Below are 17183 nucleotides of genomic sequence, written 5' to 3' on the forward strand. Positions count from 1 at the left end.
GAGCTATAATTGCGCATACACATATACGCGACCTTAGCAATAGCTAATTAACTAGGCCTATGGCTAATTAGCCCAGCTATCTAGCATGCATGCATGTATTAAGGCATATAAACAGCCAGCAGTAGTATAATATGCTGATTTTACTGAGAGGTCTTTTTTGAAATGCACTGTAATTTGAAATTGACCATAGGGACAATGGGAGCAAGGTTAATTTGTTAGCTCACCTATAGCATATGTGAGTTCAAAAGGTCCAGCAGTTTGGTGTAATTCATTGGAATATACATGTATAACTAGAACTGAAGTTTGTAGTATCATATAATTAGGCCAAGTAAAATTAAAAAAAACATGTTTCAAGTCCAGGAGGAAGAGGGGGCTTTTTATTTTATATTTTCATGGCAAAATCGGTGTGAATACCCATAATTTGAGCTGTTTTAGCATACACAATAATGCCTGGAAAAAGGAGGAGGCCTCTTTTTATTTTTGTTCTCAGGATATAGGACAGCACCTCTAATTTTCATAAAACCTTCAAAAAGTGTTTCTTGTATATTAGCAAGGCTATAAAAATATTTCTGCTTCCTAGATATATTTTTTGAAAAGTTATAACTGAATAAATATATAATTGAAGAAACCTCAAAAAAGGAAGCGGGAGGGTACGTGAAACATGTTTATTTTTTTATTTGGCCTTATAATTATTAATTATATTACATAATTATTTTCCATAGTTGTGAAATCATTTTGTTAACCAAAAATTATTCAATATTCATGTAAATATTTCTGTGCAACTTTGGTCATGCGCTATTAGAGTGCGACTTCCTTAGGTATTTTTCTACATACCGGAAGTAATATCTGCATGACCTTTGACCCAAATGACATTGGACCCCAATGGATGAATATAATGTGTAATGTTATCATGCTATATTATAATTTGTGGAATGACTTAGCATTTTTAGTAACAGAACAGAAAATCACATCAGCCATAATGACCTTCGTATGACCTTTGACCTCAAGGCTAATGCATGTGTCAAGTGACATCATCTTGCTGTGTAATTCGTGTAAGGAGTAGCAGTTTTAGTAAAAATAACAGGAAATAACATTTTCGACCATAATGACCTTTCCATAACCTTTGACCTTGAGTTGGTCACGTGACATTTGTGCCACCAGCTATTGGTCCTGATGACCAAGTAACATTGTTGTACCATATATATTTGCGACAGCAGCAGCATTTTAGGGTATTTGGTCATATACCGGAAGTATCCCTTAATGACCTTTGACCCCAATTCTGGACAATAACTTTTAGACACTGGGTATAGCTGATGCATGTACCCAAGTGCCATCATCGTGCTGTATAATTTGTGGAAGAAGTAGCATTTTAGTGAAATCACGTTTTGGCCATTGACAGGAAGTGGATGACGTTTGACCTGAAGTTGATCATGTTTCATTTGTCCCCCCACCCAATGGTCCAAATGACTAACTATGGTCAACATGGCTCAACGCATATGGCTACGGTGGCTCATTATAAGATTGACAGAAAGAAAGAAAGAAAGAAACAAAGAACTTGACAGAAACAGACCTTAGCAATTTTGCAAATTGCTAAGGAAAAATAAAGTAATAAACACTTGAAGAGCCAGGATGCAAACCGTGCCAGATTCACCACTACATGCTACCATACAATGAATCAATGAATCAATAGGCAGTCGGGCGACATGAAGTCAAGGACCCAGCACGCCACAACATCCACTCTCTTCATCTTCACTGCTATCCAGCAGTAAAACTAATGAATGAACGACGAGTGGAAACAGTTAAGGGTACTTGCCCATGAATTTCATACAGGGGCGTGTTTGAAAAACGGCACAGCGTATTAGTAAAAAGAATAAAAAATACTAAAATTTACACCAGGGTTCGAACCACTGCCGATATGGATGCTGAACAGTGAACGATGCCACTGTGCCACGGCGGTACCTGTGGTTAATGTCTGACGATTTTCAAAGATATACATATCAACACGTTTCTAGTGTATTGAAAAGCAGATTTTGGTAGGAATACAGTCATAGTAAGATATTGGACTCTACTTGTCTGTTTGTTTTTCATTTAATACAAATTAATTTTAATGAATTGAACTGGTATGACTCTTAGGACTCGTAATAAACGACGATTCATTTTCTAATAAATATAATAAAAACGCTGGGTCATGCAAGACGTTCTTGTAATTTATGTCAAAACCAGGGGAGCGACAACACACCCCTACGTGTATAAGCCTACTTGCACGATCGATACTCAATGATCCAGACAATAGCATTTGAATATACCGCCCTTATGTATGCATCTGCTTGACATGCCTGGTACCATAGCTTCCAATAGCCTACCCCACCGTAAATAGCTCTCATCATTTCCTCGCTGTGCCAATATTTACGTGTCATGTACGTAATTTCGAGGCATATTTTGTTCAAAAATGATAGGAAGGGACTGTTTTCAGCCAAAATATTGGCTGTCACCAGATGCGCAATGGTACCGGGAAGTGTTGCAGAAAGGTAAGCGTACTCATTATTTATTCAAAATATCATATTTTAATTAGGGATGACCATCATAATTTCATGTTGCCCCTTTTGCTACAAAAGATTGTTTTCTGGAAAGAACTCATCAACAGAAGTATTTTGGTGGTTAAATGGTCAAAATCGGTCAAAAACTTATCGAATTATGAATTTTCAAAGTTTCCCATTCTGACCGGTCATTGGAACGAAATAAATTGACAAAGTCTAAATATAGCAATGTGAGCAAAATTGGTATAAGCATATATTTACCTTTTTATATTTCTTTATTTTAATATAATGCAAACATGAAACAAGCATATTGTGAAAGTATCAAAGGGGTTTCTTATGAAATGGCACTTTACTAAGTCAATAGCATTAAGTATTTCTTCAAACCGAGGCACTGAAATCATGCTTTTAGAAAACATTTGCCAAAAATCATCCATAATGGCCAAAGTGGCACAAAATCAAAAGTCCAGGTGAACTTTTTTTCCATAACAATATACACTACACATAAGAAAAATACTAATGTACTACAAGGGATTTTCAACATAGGAATCCAAACAATCAAGTACCAACATGCACAAATGTTTAACCTCTATTGTGATTGGCAGCAGCATAAGGTATCTCTTTGATAGCTGATAATGCCCAGCCATTCAGCAAGTGGCTAATAACAGACCTTGTTAGGCTTGAATGAATACTGTCATGTGCTACAAAACTATCACACTCCAGGGCCTGGTCACTCCATATGCTACAGGGAGCACAGTACTTTAACAATGGAGTGAAAGACGCATTATTGATTAGGCGCGTATTAAATCAATTTGAATTTAGGTCTTTAAAGTACATGTCAATAGCGTCATTATCAATTGGATTAGTTGGATTAGCGGACAATTCGATCGCTCGTTGGATATTATCACGTGGTAGCAAATTTGCATTGGACAATTGATTACTATAATGGTTTAGTACTGCATATCTCGGTTTAATTTTCACTAAGCGGGTTTATGGCTGAAAAGGTCACGGTGACTATGCCGTAGACATAAGTATTGCACAATGGTCGGTCACCCAAAGAACCTGCATGTTTCGATTCGATTTGTCACTCAAAGAACCATACAAGCAACTTTCATTTATTATAAGCCCAGTGATTTATAGTGCGCTACGCACAGGCACAACGCCTAGACGTTGATCCACAAGCCTCAGCACATTTATCACTGATTGTGTTATCTATTTTGAAACAGCAATCCATTTGAAGTCATTTAGAACTCAAAAATTGAATGTTTGGGGCTTCTGTGGGACCGTTTTAGTTCTCACCCGGAGGGTAGACTATGCCGTAGTCGATATTTGTTCTTTTTTAAAATTAATTTTTCATTTTATTTTGTGTGATCTCGGCATTAGTTTGTCTGATCTTGGCAATACTACAGTCAAGTATTAATCACTTCAATTCATTCAATCTGGATCTATATCACTCCCGGATACAACTGTCTGCATTGCGAAATCACCAATACACCGCTATAGCGCTCCCAATAAAGTACATCATTGAGTTACCACAGGAGAGGGCTCTCTTTACTGTTAAATTTGAGTATGCTCCCAATCCAGACTATGAAGAGCTCTGTTGCAAAAGCCCTTACATCCACTTTTGGCTGAACTTGAGTTATTGACATGATAGTATAGTGTGGATAAAAATACACATTTTGGTGGTTGTTTGACATTCATACATACATACATACATACAATAGGCTTTTATATAGCGCCATTTCAAATGATCAGAGCGCTCAAAACAACATAGCATGAAATATAATAGCAAAAAAAATGATAGAAAATAAGAAAATGCAATAAAAAGCAATTATATTTGTGAAAACAGAAATGTTTTCAGCCCTTTTTTGAACACTGGCAAAGAGTTGGAGGACCGGACTGAAACAAGTAGCTGGTTCCACAACTTGGGAGCTGTGAAAGCAAAAGCCTTATCAGCGGCTGACTTAAATGAACGGTAGTGGAGTTTGGGCACATGCAGGCGAGTGGCATCGGTGGCAGATCGAAGTCCTTGTCTTCCAGGGATATATAATGTCAAGGAGGATGCCAAATAATCCGGCCCCAAGCCAGCAAGGCACTTATACACAAACACCATGGCTTTGTAGTAGACTCTCTCCCTCACCGGCAGCCAGTGCAATTCATGGATCGAGCAATGGGGAAGCATGGTCTTTCTTTGCTGCAAGAAAAATAATCTTGGCTGCCCAATTCTCTAGTCAACCCTTCCCTTTCCCGTTTGGGAAATCTTAGGAATTTCATGAAATCTGAACTTAAAATGAATATAAAATGTTGGGAAAATAATTTCTTGATGTATAATAGTAGCCTTGAATGTTCTTTACCTTTTACCTATAAAAACCAAAAGGAACTGTTTTTGGGTCATTATGTTTGAAAAAATCATTGTAATTAACGAAAGCTCAAAAATGTAATTTTGCCAGATTTAAAAATTAATAATTAGAAAAAGAAAATGAGAAATTTTTCTTTTTGATTTTGAAAGTATTAGTCAAGTTACATAAAGTAGTGCAAAGAACTGGGCTCAAATTTGATTGCAAAGGTGGCTCCTAGAAAAGGGTAAAATTTATATGGTTACAAAAGCCCTTACATCCACAAAAGGAGCGATATAAAAGAAATAATAATATAAATAGGAAGGCTTTAAAATTGTACCAAACTTATTCTTTTAGTTTCTATTCATCAACACTTTTTCAAAGCCAAATTGAATTAAATCGAACAAAAAGTAGATGTAAGGGTAGTAGTACTCTATATCGCTCCTATAGAAATTTGCTGAACATCGTGGTTGAAATCTGGAAATAGGTTTATTGTATAGGTGTATAGGTATTCAAAAATACCTGTGTCCAAAATCTCATGTCCTTTGTATGATCACCAGCTTAGGTCAAAGGTCATAATGATGTAAAACGTTAAAGTTGCTCCGATCATGTTGTGTGATACCTCGAACTCTTCCTCTCGTCATATGGAACAAAAAGTCAATTGTCATATGACGTCAAATAGATCAAAGGTCAACGACCTTTTACATTATATTTAAATTTTGAAAATGCTCCGATTCGTCCAAAATTTGTCTCAGATTGTTTCAAGCTATTCATTGAGACAAAATAAACACGAAAACCTTACTTACACATTCACCCCATTTTCTGATGAAACAAATGGATCAAAATTCATCAAATGTGAACCTGTGCATGCTCTATATAGCCCTAGCTATGCAAAAAACCACACAAATCATGAAATTATTACTTGTCTGGATCATTAGAGCAATGATTTTAGACGAGTTTCGGGCGAATCGGAGCATTAAACAAAAATGTGAATACTATGTAATAGATCATTGACCTTTGACTATTTTACGTCATAATCCATAAACTACATACGCATCCCACAGAAATATGACAATTGACTTATTTTTTGTTCCTATGCTGAGAGGAAGAGGTATCATATATCATGATTGGAGCAACCTTTACATTTTACATCATTTTTATGAAGCTGGTGACCATACAAAGGACGTGAGATTTTGGACACAGGTATTTTTGCACACCTATACAAGTTATATAAACACATGTGCAGCTTTTAGCCACAATGTTTGGCACTCAGTTTAATTGTTGGAGATGCTATCTGTCTATTCATACGTTTCAGATTTCTTATGTTTAGGGGAGTAATTTGACACCAGTTTTGATGAAATCGGACCATTTTTAAATTTTGACCTATGTGTATAAAAGATTTGACATTTGACCTATTCGACCTTATAACTCCTGAACTAAGCACACCGTAGAAAAATATGACAATTGACTTTTTTTATTCCCTGTGACGAGGGGAACAATTTGAGATACACTACATGTTTTGGCCCAACTGTGACCTTCGAGGCTTCAACCCCTCGTGGTAACCACAGGGGGCATAGAAAAAATGGAACCAATCAAATTTATTTATTTATTTATTTATTTATTTATAGACGAAGCAATGTTCGGCCTTGCAATTCCTAGAGCGTGGCCATAGCTTTGGGATATACTCAAAACATAAGTAGTGGTTAATGATTTTCGTATTAATATCAAAATGGCCCATGTGTTGTCCTGAAAGCAAAAGATTGCCATCCTCTCCTGTATATCTATACAATTTTCCATAAATAAAAGGCTAAGGAAAACTAAGATCAAAAGGGCTAAACACCACCACCAACAACAACATAGGCCTACAAATGTATTATAATGTAGCATGTGCACACATTTATCATGTTGTGGATGGTGAATCAAACTGGTCCCTACACATTCCCAAATGAATGCAGTGATCAGCCGGTGTTCACTCAGCTGATTGGCTGAAGGAGGTTAGATTGCATGCAACAACCTTGAAAGTAGAGCAGGTCTCTACCTTTTTGCCTGTTGCTCGGGGGATTAATTTGCCTGATGCTTGGGGGATTAGGGGCTGTGCAATAATTATGAGCCCTGGGGGAGGGTAAAATTGGGGGGGGGGGGGCAAGAAATTTTTGGCGAGACGAAAGGGGGGGCAAGCACTTTTTGGCAAGCCGAGAGGGGGGGGGGCAAGCAATTTTGGCACGCATTCACGGGGCACGTTTTTAATCAAATGCTTTAAAAAGGCTTAGGAAAACGGTACGGAAACGCTTAAATATGCAACTTTTCCTGCTCGCTGCGCGCGCAACATACATCTAGACCCTTTAAAGTTTGGAATTTGGGATCCCAAAATTTGGCATGTTCAAGGGGGGCAAAGAATTTTGGCGGGCCAAGAGGGGGGGGGGCAAGCGATTTTTGGCGGGCCGAGAGGGGGGGCAAGCGATTTTTGGCGAGCCGTTCGGAAATTTTACCCCCCCCCCCCGGGGGGGCTGATAATTATTGCACAGCCCCTTAATTCCTTGCAAATCCAAATTACACGGAGCAATCTTTTTCCAAGGTCTGTGCAACAGGCAATTGCATGGAAAATTGCATCGTGTAAGCCGGCCTTAACATGTGTTTTACGAGTATGTATAATTAGGATAAAAGGTTTGTAGTGTCGTGATGTGTTGATGCCAATATTAGATTAAATGCATCTTCTATGTCAATGTCAATGACTGTTTTCAAGGTTTAAAATGTACATTTTAATTAATATAATTGTATTATAACATGTTGTGGAGTAAAAGCATTAGACTCTTTGTAACTAGAACAGGGCCCTCAGGGAGAACAGCACTAAGTGCTGATGAGGCTACCCTGTATAAACAAAATGTTAATAAATAAATAAAAAAATAAAATACAAAATACCGCTGTGAATATACCGATTTGTAAATACTGCTATGGTTACAGCAACTGTCACCATGGTCACAAAAGACGTGGTACATCCTGAGTCAAAAAGAAGTGTTAGCGAGATTTTAGAATCCATTAGTAGATATCCAAAATGTCATTATGAAGGTCATACTATAAACTTTCAATTCAGCAAATCAAATTAGACTTGATCAATTCTACACACATTTGAATACGGAAGTCAAATTTGAAACTGTCATGAGAAATAAAATTTAAACATGCCAGAAAAACAATTGTTATTGTGAATACATTAGCAAAACCGATAGAAAACAGTAAAATGGGGCGGGGTGGGGTGGGGTGCGGTGGGGTTGATCAAACAGTAAATCGTGACAGTGGCTGGTACTAAAACATACGGAAAATTATTGTCTGTGTATGTATAACAAATATCTAACAGGTAACAGCGATTATTCCTGACGTTTCTCTTTAATGAAAATGTGCAAAATACCGATTTTTGCACTAATTTTGCCTAAAAATCTGACTCGAGGGCAATAGCAATATGTAAAATAAAGACGCTTGGCAAAAGAATGACATGCCTTCAATCAACATTATAATGGCAACTTTCAATGAAAGTGATTGATATTAACAATTATACTAAAGATAAGTACTAATAAATAGTCCGGTTCAATTGCTTGACAAAGAAAATTGAAGACAGCATAAATGTTGGAAGAATACGCTGTCTATTGTTGTTGCTGTTTTATTTTATTACCTGTACTTTTTACTTCTTTCGACTGTTATTCTAACTGTCTCTTTCATTCGGTGCAACATTGGTGCCTATGTTATGGATTGCTACAATAAACATTAATTTTGATTTTAGTTGGGAAATAGATCAATATTATAATTCAAGGTTGGCCATATACTGCCAAATGCTAGTGTGGGCGGAAAATACTGGGGAATACCATCATATACCGCAGAGATGTCATTTAGGCATTATGCAGTCATGTCTACAGCAGAATTCACCACAACTTTTGCAGGACGTAAACCCCATTAAACCAAGATAAACCTCATTGAAAACAGCTTAACTATGTTAAATCAGGGATGTGTCTCATAGCCCTGGTTAAATCTCTAAACATATGTCTTTGATTTACCTGTTTTTCCCCCATTTTTTAGCTCCCTATCGGGCAGTTTTGGGGATTTAACACTTTCGATGTCAAGGCGCTTTTTTCCTGAAAATTGTTTGGACATCAAAAGTGTCCGGAATCAGTGTCTGAACACTTTTGATGTCAAGACGCTTTTTTCCCGAAAATCGTTTGGACATCAAAAGTGTCCGAAATCGGTTTCCGAACACTTTTGATGTCAAGACGCTTTTCTCCGAAAATCGTTTGGACATCAAAAGTGTCCGAATTCGGTGTCCGAACACTTTTGATGTCAAGACGCTTTTTTCCCGAAAATCGTTTGGACATCAAAAGTGTCCGAAATCGGTTTCCGAACACTTTTGATGTCAAGACGCTTTTTCCCCGAAAATTGTTTAGAAATCAAAAGTGTCCGAAATTGGTTTCCGAGTACTTTTGATGTCAAGACGCTTTTTCCCTGAAAATCGTTTGGACATCAAAAGTGTCCGAAATTGGTTTCCGAACACTTTTGCTGTCAAGACGCTTTTTTTTCCCGAAAACTGTTTGGACAACACTACTGCAAAATTGAATTCCTTGTCCCGCATCGACCGCTACGGTTACCAACGGTCCTTGTACTTTTGAAGATTCGTCACTAGCTGCAGTGATGTAGCTAGTGATTGTAACGCCAGGGCAAGAATACAAAATATCCCTCTTCCTAAAACAATTGCGTGCGGGCGTGCGAAAATGTGCATAAATACCACTAATTTGGTATTAAATCAATTTGAATTTAGGTCTTTAAAATGGCAATTTATGTTTCAATGCGCGTGAAGTGCGCGAAAATTTTGTGTTGAAGGGTCACCCAAATAAAGAGTAATTCTATGCGTGGTGGGTAAAGGTTTCCACTTCTTTCCTATAACAAAGTATTATCGTGTCAAAGGCTATCCAGGCTTGGTACCCCTTAGCCCAGGGCGCGCAGCCCCAGAGCCCATAGGAGTTACGCCACTGCAAAACCAGTTACATGTGTGAGCAGAATTGTTTCCAATACCTTTCACATGAAAGTGAAGATCACAGTTTTTACATTTATACAAACACATTTGCCACACACATTAAAATTCCTAATAAAACATTCACCAAACCAACTATTTTGAAAGAAGCAGCAATCACAGACCCAGTTATTACACTACATGAGAACTATCAATACAATCAATGTGAAAGTTAAGGGTGCATTACTACATGTATACAAAATTAACCTATTTTTCTTAATAATTTTACAATGACATGTACCACAAGATGACCTATTTACTGTACATGCAGACCCATACATTTATTGATTTGATTTATTTTTTCCAAACCCACTTGAGTTCAAGTGCCTATTAGTACCATACACATTTTGATGGAACATTATTAACATTAAATTTACCTTGCATATCATTAGGAAACGAATTTGGAGAAAACCTTCTGTTAATAAAATACTATGCTGAGCCACCAGCCTGGGTGGCTCACGCTCCAGTAATTTCAGATGATTGAGCTCAGTAATACATCAAAGAATGTCTTCCAATTCATGAAAACAAATAGATAATCAGCTTATCGGATTAAAAGCTTAGAGGGAAGGTCTTGCTGCTAAGCGAGTGTTTGTAGAAGGTTTTCTCCAAATTCATTCTCTAATGTATAATTTACAATCAGGAATCAGTGTATTATTTATATTATCAGAAACTTTACCTTTTGTAGTATCCATCGTTTTGCACAATCTGTTTTCTGTTGACATGAAAATCCCTGATAAAATGTATATTATATATAGTTCTGTGCAAGAATAGTCAATCCGTGTCCAGTGGCGTAACTACGGAGGGGGGAGGGCAGAGGGGGGCGACTTGCCCCGGTCGCCATCCTGGGGGGGGCGCCAAATTGACCAATTCAGCATCGATTCTGCGCCCCTCAAGGAATGAAAGTCAAAATTTTCGCACGCTTCGCGCGCATTTCAGCACATAATTAATTATTAGAACATTTTAAGACAAATATTCAACTTCTAGTAACCAAAATTTATTAGTATATAGGCCTTATTTGTCCAAAATTTCGCACGCTTGTTTCAAAAATGGGGGGGGGGAGGTATTATGTATCCTTGAGCTACGCCACTGCCCGCGTCTAAGATATTCTCGAGGGGGGGGATAGGGACGCCAATTTTGTTTCTTGCCCCGGACGCTACCAACCCTAGTTACGCCACTGTCATTGTCTCTTAAGGGTATACGATATATTGTTGGTAGAAGCAGCCAAAAAATGTAGTTCACAGCATCTTGCGAATGGTAGTGAGCTTTAGCAAAAATTGCATTGCTCAATTCATAGCGAGCGTGTAGAAGAATTCAAATATCACAGAGATATTTTTGTAGGTCCTGTGTAAAGAGGGCTGAAACAACAACACTTTTGTAAAACGTACATAACTCATTAACAACAATAAATCAAGCAAGTTTTCAAAGTATATGTTTGTAGAATGAACTTTTACAAAACACCAAAGTGTTATATTTCAATAATATATTGATTCAGATAAGGCCAAAAAAATTGTTGTGTTGCCCTCAAGTGGGAAATGGGAAAGTTGGGTCGGACGGTCGGATTTTTTTTAAATTATCAAGTTTATCAAGAGTTCCTTCGTGAAATCAAAAGAATGCATCAATTACACAACAATACAAAATTGTTTTACTGTTTTTACTGTTTTATCATAATACAGGTATAATGATTCTATTTTTTTTCCACTTAAAACAGATTAAAAGATAAATAAATATTTCACACATTCTGCTGTAAAATTAAATACATGTGCATGTCAATGATTAATCATGGTAAAAACTGTTCTCTTTGTCACTCAAGACATGTTAAAAGACAAGACAAACAAATATTACAAACTTTTAGGTTAATGAACGCGTATTTCTTGTTGGGAGAGAAATTAGACAAAATAATGAACGCGTATTACTTGTTGGGAGAGAAATTAGACGAAATAATACATACATACATACATACATATTTTATTTATTTCCATCATATCAAAATACATGCAAGCAAATTTAACAAAACGGCAAAATAGAATTTAAAAAAGATGGCGGAGATGTAACAAAAGGCAAAAGCCTGAATTGAGCGTTACACCACCTTAAAAGAAATATTAGGCTAATTAATATAATACTAGAATTACAGAAATTAAGAATTACACTCAAATACATTTACACACACACAAACAGATGTCTCAAGCAACAAAAGCAAGGTAATGTAGGAAAATAACTCACAAAAATAAATCATTTGATCAATAAGTCAGAATTTCGGATGTGATAAGAAAAATAGTTTCAACAAATCCTAAACCAATTATATACATGTACCACATACTGATACATAATTTACAACAAAGATATATTATATGCTTAGATTTTTCCATGAGAAAAGACGACAAACGCTTTTAAAAGAATTTAAATTTCGAGCCACTTTAATATCACGGGGGAACGAGTTCCAAAGTTTCGGTCCCAAAGTTAATACAGATTTAATTTTGTGTATTTCGAGTCTGTAATCAGTTTTGTTTCTCGTATCATATTTGTGAATACTTTCCAATTCCGTAAATAAATTATCAAATGATTGAGGAAGTAAACCAGTTTTATACTTATACATAAATATACCCAGTTCTTTGTTGTACAATTCGAAAATATTTAAGGTATTGTAGTTTTCAAACAAAGGCTTTGTATGGCATAGATAAGAGCTATTAGAGATGATTCTTAAAGCCCTTTTTTGAAGTTTAAAAATTTTCACAAGGTACTCTTTGCTGGCATTACCCCATAACAATATTCCATAGGTCATATAAGGCAAAATTAGGGAGCAGTACAATTGATACAATGATTGGTTTGGCAAGAAGTGCTTAACTTTATTTAAGACACCTATATTTCTCGAACACACCTTATAAATTTCATTTATCTGTGATTTCCACGTCAAATTCTCATCAATTGTTATACCTAAGAATTTTGCAGTAGAAACACGAGTTAATTTACAACCATCTAAGTGAATATCAGCATTTATTTGAGCGTGTTTTGTTCGATATGCTGTTCCTATAAGCATAAGGTTTGTTTTTGATGCATTGAGTGATAATTTATTGCATTTGAACCAATTGCATACTTCTTTTAACTCACAGTTCATTGTATCATAAAGCACATTTACATCACGATCAGTATGAAATACAGTTGTGTCGTCAGCAAATAAAATAAATGATAATAATTTGGATGTAAAACAAATATCATTCGTATAAATTATGAAAAGTAATGGCCCCAGTATTGAACCCTGGGGCACACCACAAATTACATTTTCATTAGATGACACAACATTATTATACGATACATATTGTTTCCTATTAGAGAGATAATTTGAAAACCAATTGTGTGATACGCCACGAAAACCATAGTGATACAGCTTACTGAGTAATATATCGTGGTCTATGGTATCGAAGGCTTTCGATAGATCCATAAAAATACCAAGTGTATACATATCATTATCTATAGCCTCACTTATGTCTTTTACAAAATCCAGAACAGCCATATATGTAGCATGCTTGTTTCGAAAACCATATTGTTTTTTGTACAGGATGTTATTTTTGGTCAAAAAATCATAACATCTATTGTGCATAATACGTTCCAAAATTTTGGAAAAACACGGTAACATAGAAACAGGCCTGTAATTACCAAATATTTCAGGGTTGTCCTTTTTGTAAATGAGCACAACTTTAGCTATCTTTAAATCGTTTGGAACAACTCCACTACCAAGAGATTGGTTAAAAAGTATTTTTAGGGGGTAGGAAATTTCATTTGCAATTTGTTTTACAATATCAGATTTTATATTATCATGACCCGGACTCTTTTTGCTTCCAAATTTACCTATTATTTTAGTTATTTCATCTTCGTCCGTTGGTTTTAAAAAACAAGTAGCACTGAAATAAGTTTTCTTAAGGTAAGTGTTATAATCGCTTCCAGTATGTTTGATACTAGAAGATAACGAAGGACCTATGTTAGCGAAATACTTGTTAAATTCATTAGCAATTTGTTTTGGATCTGTAATCGTTTTTCCATTTTGTACAAATTTATCAGAAATTGATTTTCGTGAAGACCTAATAATTGAGTTAAGAATTTTCCATGTATTTCTCATATTGTATTTTTCTTTTTTTATTAAGGTACTAAAGTAATTTTGTTTCGCCAATCTAAGTAAACTATTTAGTTTATTTCTGTACATTTTGTACTTTTGGATATTACCTTCAGTTGGTTTATTTAGTGATTTTTTATACAAAATATTCTTTCTACGAATACACTTCAACAATGAAAATGTTATCCAAGGTGATTTTGGTTTGTTTTTTCTAGTATGTTTTTTTCAATTTCTTTTTGGAAAAGTCTCATCGTACAATTGATTAAACTTATCAAGGAAGGAAGTGTATGATACATTGACATCTTCTGATGAGCAAACAATATCCCAATCAACGCAACTCAATTTGTTTTTAAAAACTTGTACATTTTGATCATTTATCTGTCTAACTTCTACATTGGTATGGGTTACATCTTTTGATATATCGATAGATTTGTTGAGATGAAAATTGGTAAATGATCACTAATGTCAGTTAGAATAATACCAGCAATTTGCTTTGTATGGGAGTTAGTAAATATATTGTCAATAAGCGTTGCTGATTTTGAAGTAATTCGGGTTGGTTTAGTAATGCTAGGATACAAAGAGTGACTTGTCATTACACTAATGAAGTCAGAAGTAGGTGTATGGATGTCCTCATTCAACAAATTAATATTAAAGTCACCCATTATATACAGAAGTTTGTTTTCATGTTTAGTAACATTGGCTAATATGTTATCAGCAAATTGATTAAACTCATTTATATCTTGATCTGGCGATCTATATACAATGCCAATAATTACATTTTTTGATTTGTTACGCTCTATTTCAATAAACAAGGTTTCAGTATTTATAGGGTGCTTTACCTGGCTCAGATCAGTTCTTACAGTATATTTTAAACCATCTTCAATGTATAGGCCTACACCACCACCTCGTTCATGTCGATTGTTTTGTCGATTTGTGAGTTCCAAATTAAAACCATCTAATTGATAATACTCAAGAGGTTTATCTTTCAACCACGTTTCGACAAGGCCTATAATATTAAAATGAATATTACAACTATGTAAGAAGTCTTTGAATTTGTCGAAGTTTTTGTTCATGCTCCTTATATTTGCATTTAACATAGAAAGATTATTACCATTGATTTTCTTGTTTACTTCATCAATATTATCTTCTAAATAGTAATCGGAATTGCTATTACATAGGGTATTGTAAATATCACTTGGTATATCCTTTAATGGATTAAATACAAGATGTTCATATTTTTTCTCTATAAAATCTGTCGATTTCACATCGCTATTTAGTGACATATTATACAATTCTAATAGATATTCTCTTTCATCTACAAAATGATTAAACGGGAGAGCAATTAGATCATTACATTTTATACAGTGCCAATATTTGGTATCTATTTTCTTACTAAATTCCTTGGCAGTCACATCACTACAACATTTGTGGACATATTTTTTACAAATAGAACATAGCAATTTCCTTTGATTTTTCTTTACAGTTTTGAGACACACTGCACAGAGACACGACATTTACAAAGTACAACAAGAAGAAAAAAAAAAAATTTATTGATAATAATGAACGCGCGCTGATTTGATGCACGAACCCCGAAGATGCATCAACACTAGCTATCATTGATGTACAGCCCTCTTCATTCATTCATTCATTTATTATTTTTCACTCATCAAATAGCAAAAAGCTAGAATACATACGAAATCATTATACAGGTGAGAGTGAAGGAATCACAGAAATCTTCCCTAGTAAGAGTGGCACAATTGTGATTTTACCCTTCCGTTGTTTACTAAACATATCTCGAGATTGAAACAAACAAATTGAACAGAACAAACGGCATTTGAGAGCTAAGACTACGCCCTTGACGTTGATGTATTTTCTAATTGCCAAAGAGGGCGTTTTTTCACTTGCACAATTTTTTTCGAGACAGGCTGTATGTCTTCCTAAAATACATCCCAAAATTCTAAGCTGTCCTAGGCAAAAGAAACAAATTAGTTCGGACTTTCGATCGATCATCGTTGCTTGGTCGATCATTTTTATTTATGAAATCAATAAACTGACTAATGTTCATTGTGATAACAAATGAATTTAGCATTAATTCTGATTAATAGTTGTTAGTTCAATAATAACAAGCATCGAAACAGCATTGATCCATCCAATGATCGAACAAAATTGTTTCTGGTACCTTAATGTTACAACGAATTTGACGTCATCGGAACATTGGGATTAAGTAAAATCATGACAATATTCTAACTCATAAAGAATAGAACCTATTATTTTTCCTACCTAGGAGTGATGGTTAATAAAAAGTATAAGATTTTAAATGTAAAAAAACCCCAAAAAAACAACAAAAAAAAACACCGAACCCTGTTCCTTTTTATGAATGTAGCCAAACTTGGAAAGCCATCGAGTTATGAAGTAGTATTATGAATAAGAATAAAAATAAACAAATTTTAAAGCGAGAGGATTATTGTAATGTCTCAATTTTAGTAAAATAGGGCCAAAGTAAATGGGAATTGATTTCCTAAAAACAATAAAACATAATCGTGTTAATAAATAAAAGATCACCAAGGTATTGCATATTATGAAATAATGTTATCCTTAAGGGATCTGGAATGAGCGTTTTGAGCATTTCGACAGTATTTTTGTGGGACATGAGAGCACCTCAGACGTATCGAATTGCATTCTGAATACGAAGCATGTCTTTCTGATATCAAATAATTTTCATTTTTGAAATTCACGATATAATACAAATTTTATGACAAATTATTAAAATTTGATATTTTTCAAATTTTTGATATATAACAGTCCTCGAAGTAAATTTTATAAATCTAATGATATATTCCTAAAGTGTATGTAGCTGGGAGGAAAAGCCGACGATCAATTGAAAATTTTGACCTTTCATATTGAAGATATGGATTTTTTCCCCAAAAGACCTATTTTTTTTTGTGTGTTTTGGAAAAAAAAATCCATATCTTCAATACAAAAGGTCAAAATGTTCAATTGATCGTCGGCTTTTCATCCCACCTACATACACTTTAAGTATAAATCATCAGATTTATCAAGTTTACTTCGAGTACTGTTAAATATCAAAAATATCAATTTTTAATGATTTGCCATAAAATATGTATTACGTTGCGAATTGCAAAAAATCAAAATTATTT

Source organism: Amphiura filiformis, chromosome 2, assembly GCF_039555335.1.
Source record: "Amphiura filiformis chromosome 2, Afil_fr2py, whole genome shotgun sequence".
Taxonomy (NCBI): domain Eukaryota; kingdom Metazoa; phylum Echinodermata; class Ophiuroidea; order Amphilepidida; family Amphiuridae; genus Amphiura; species Amphiura filiformis.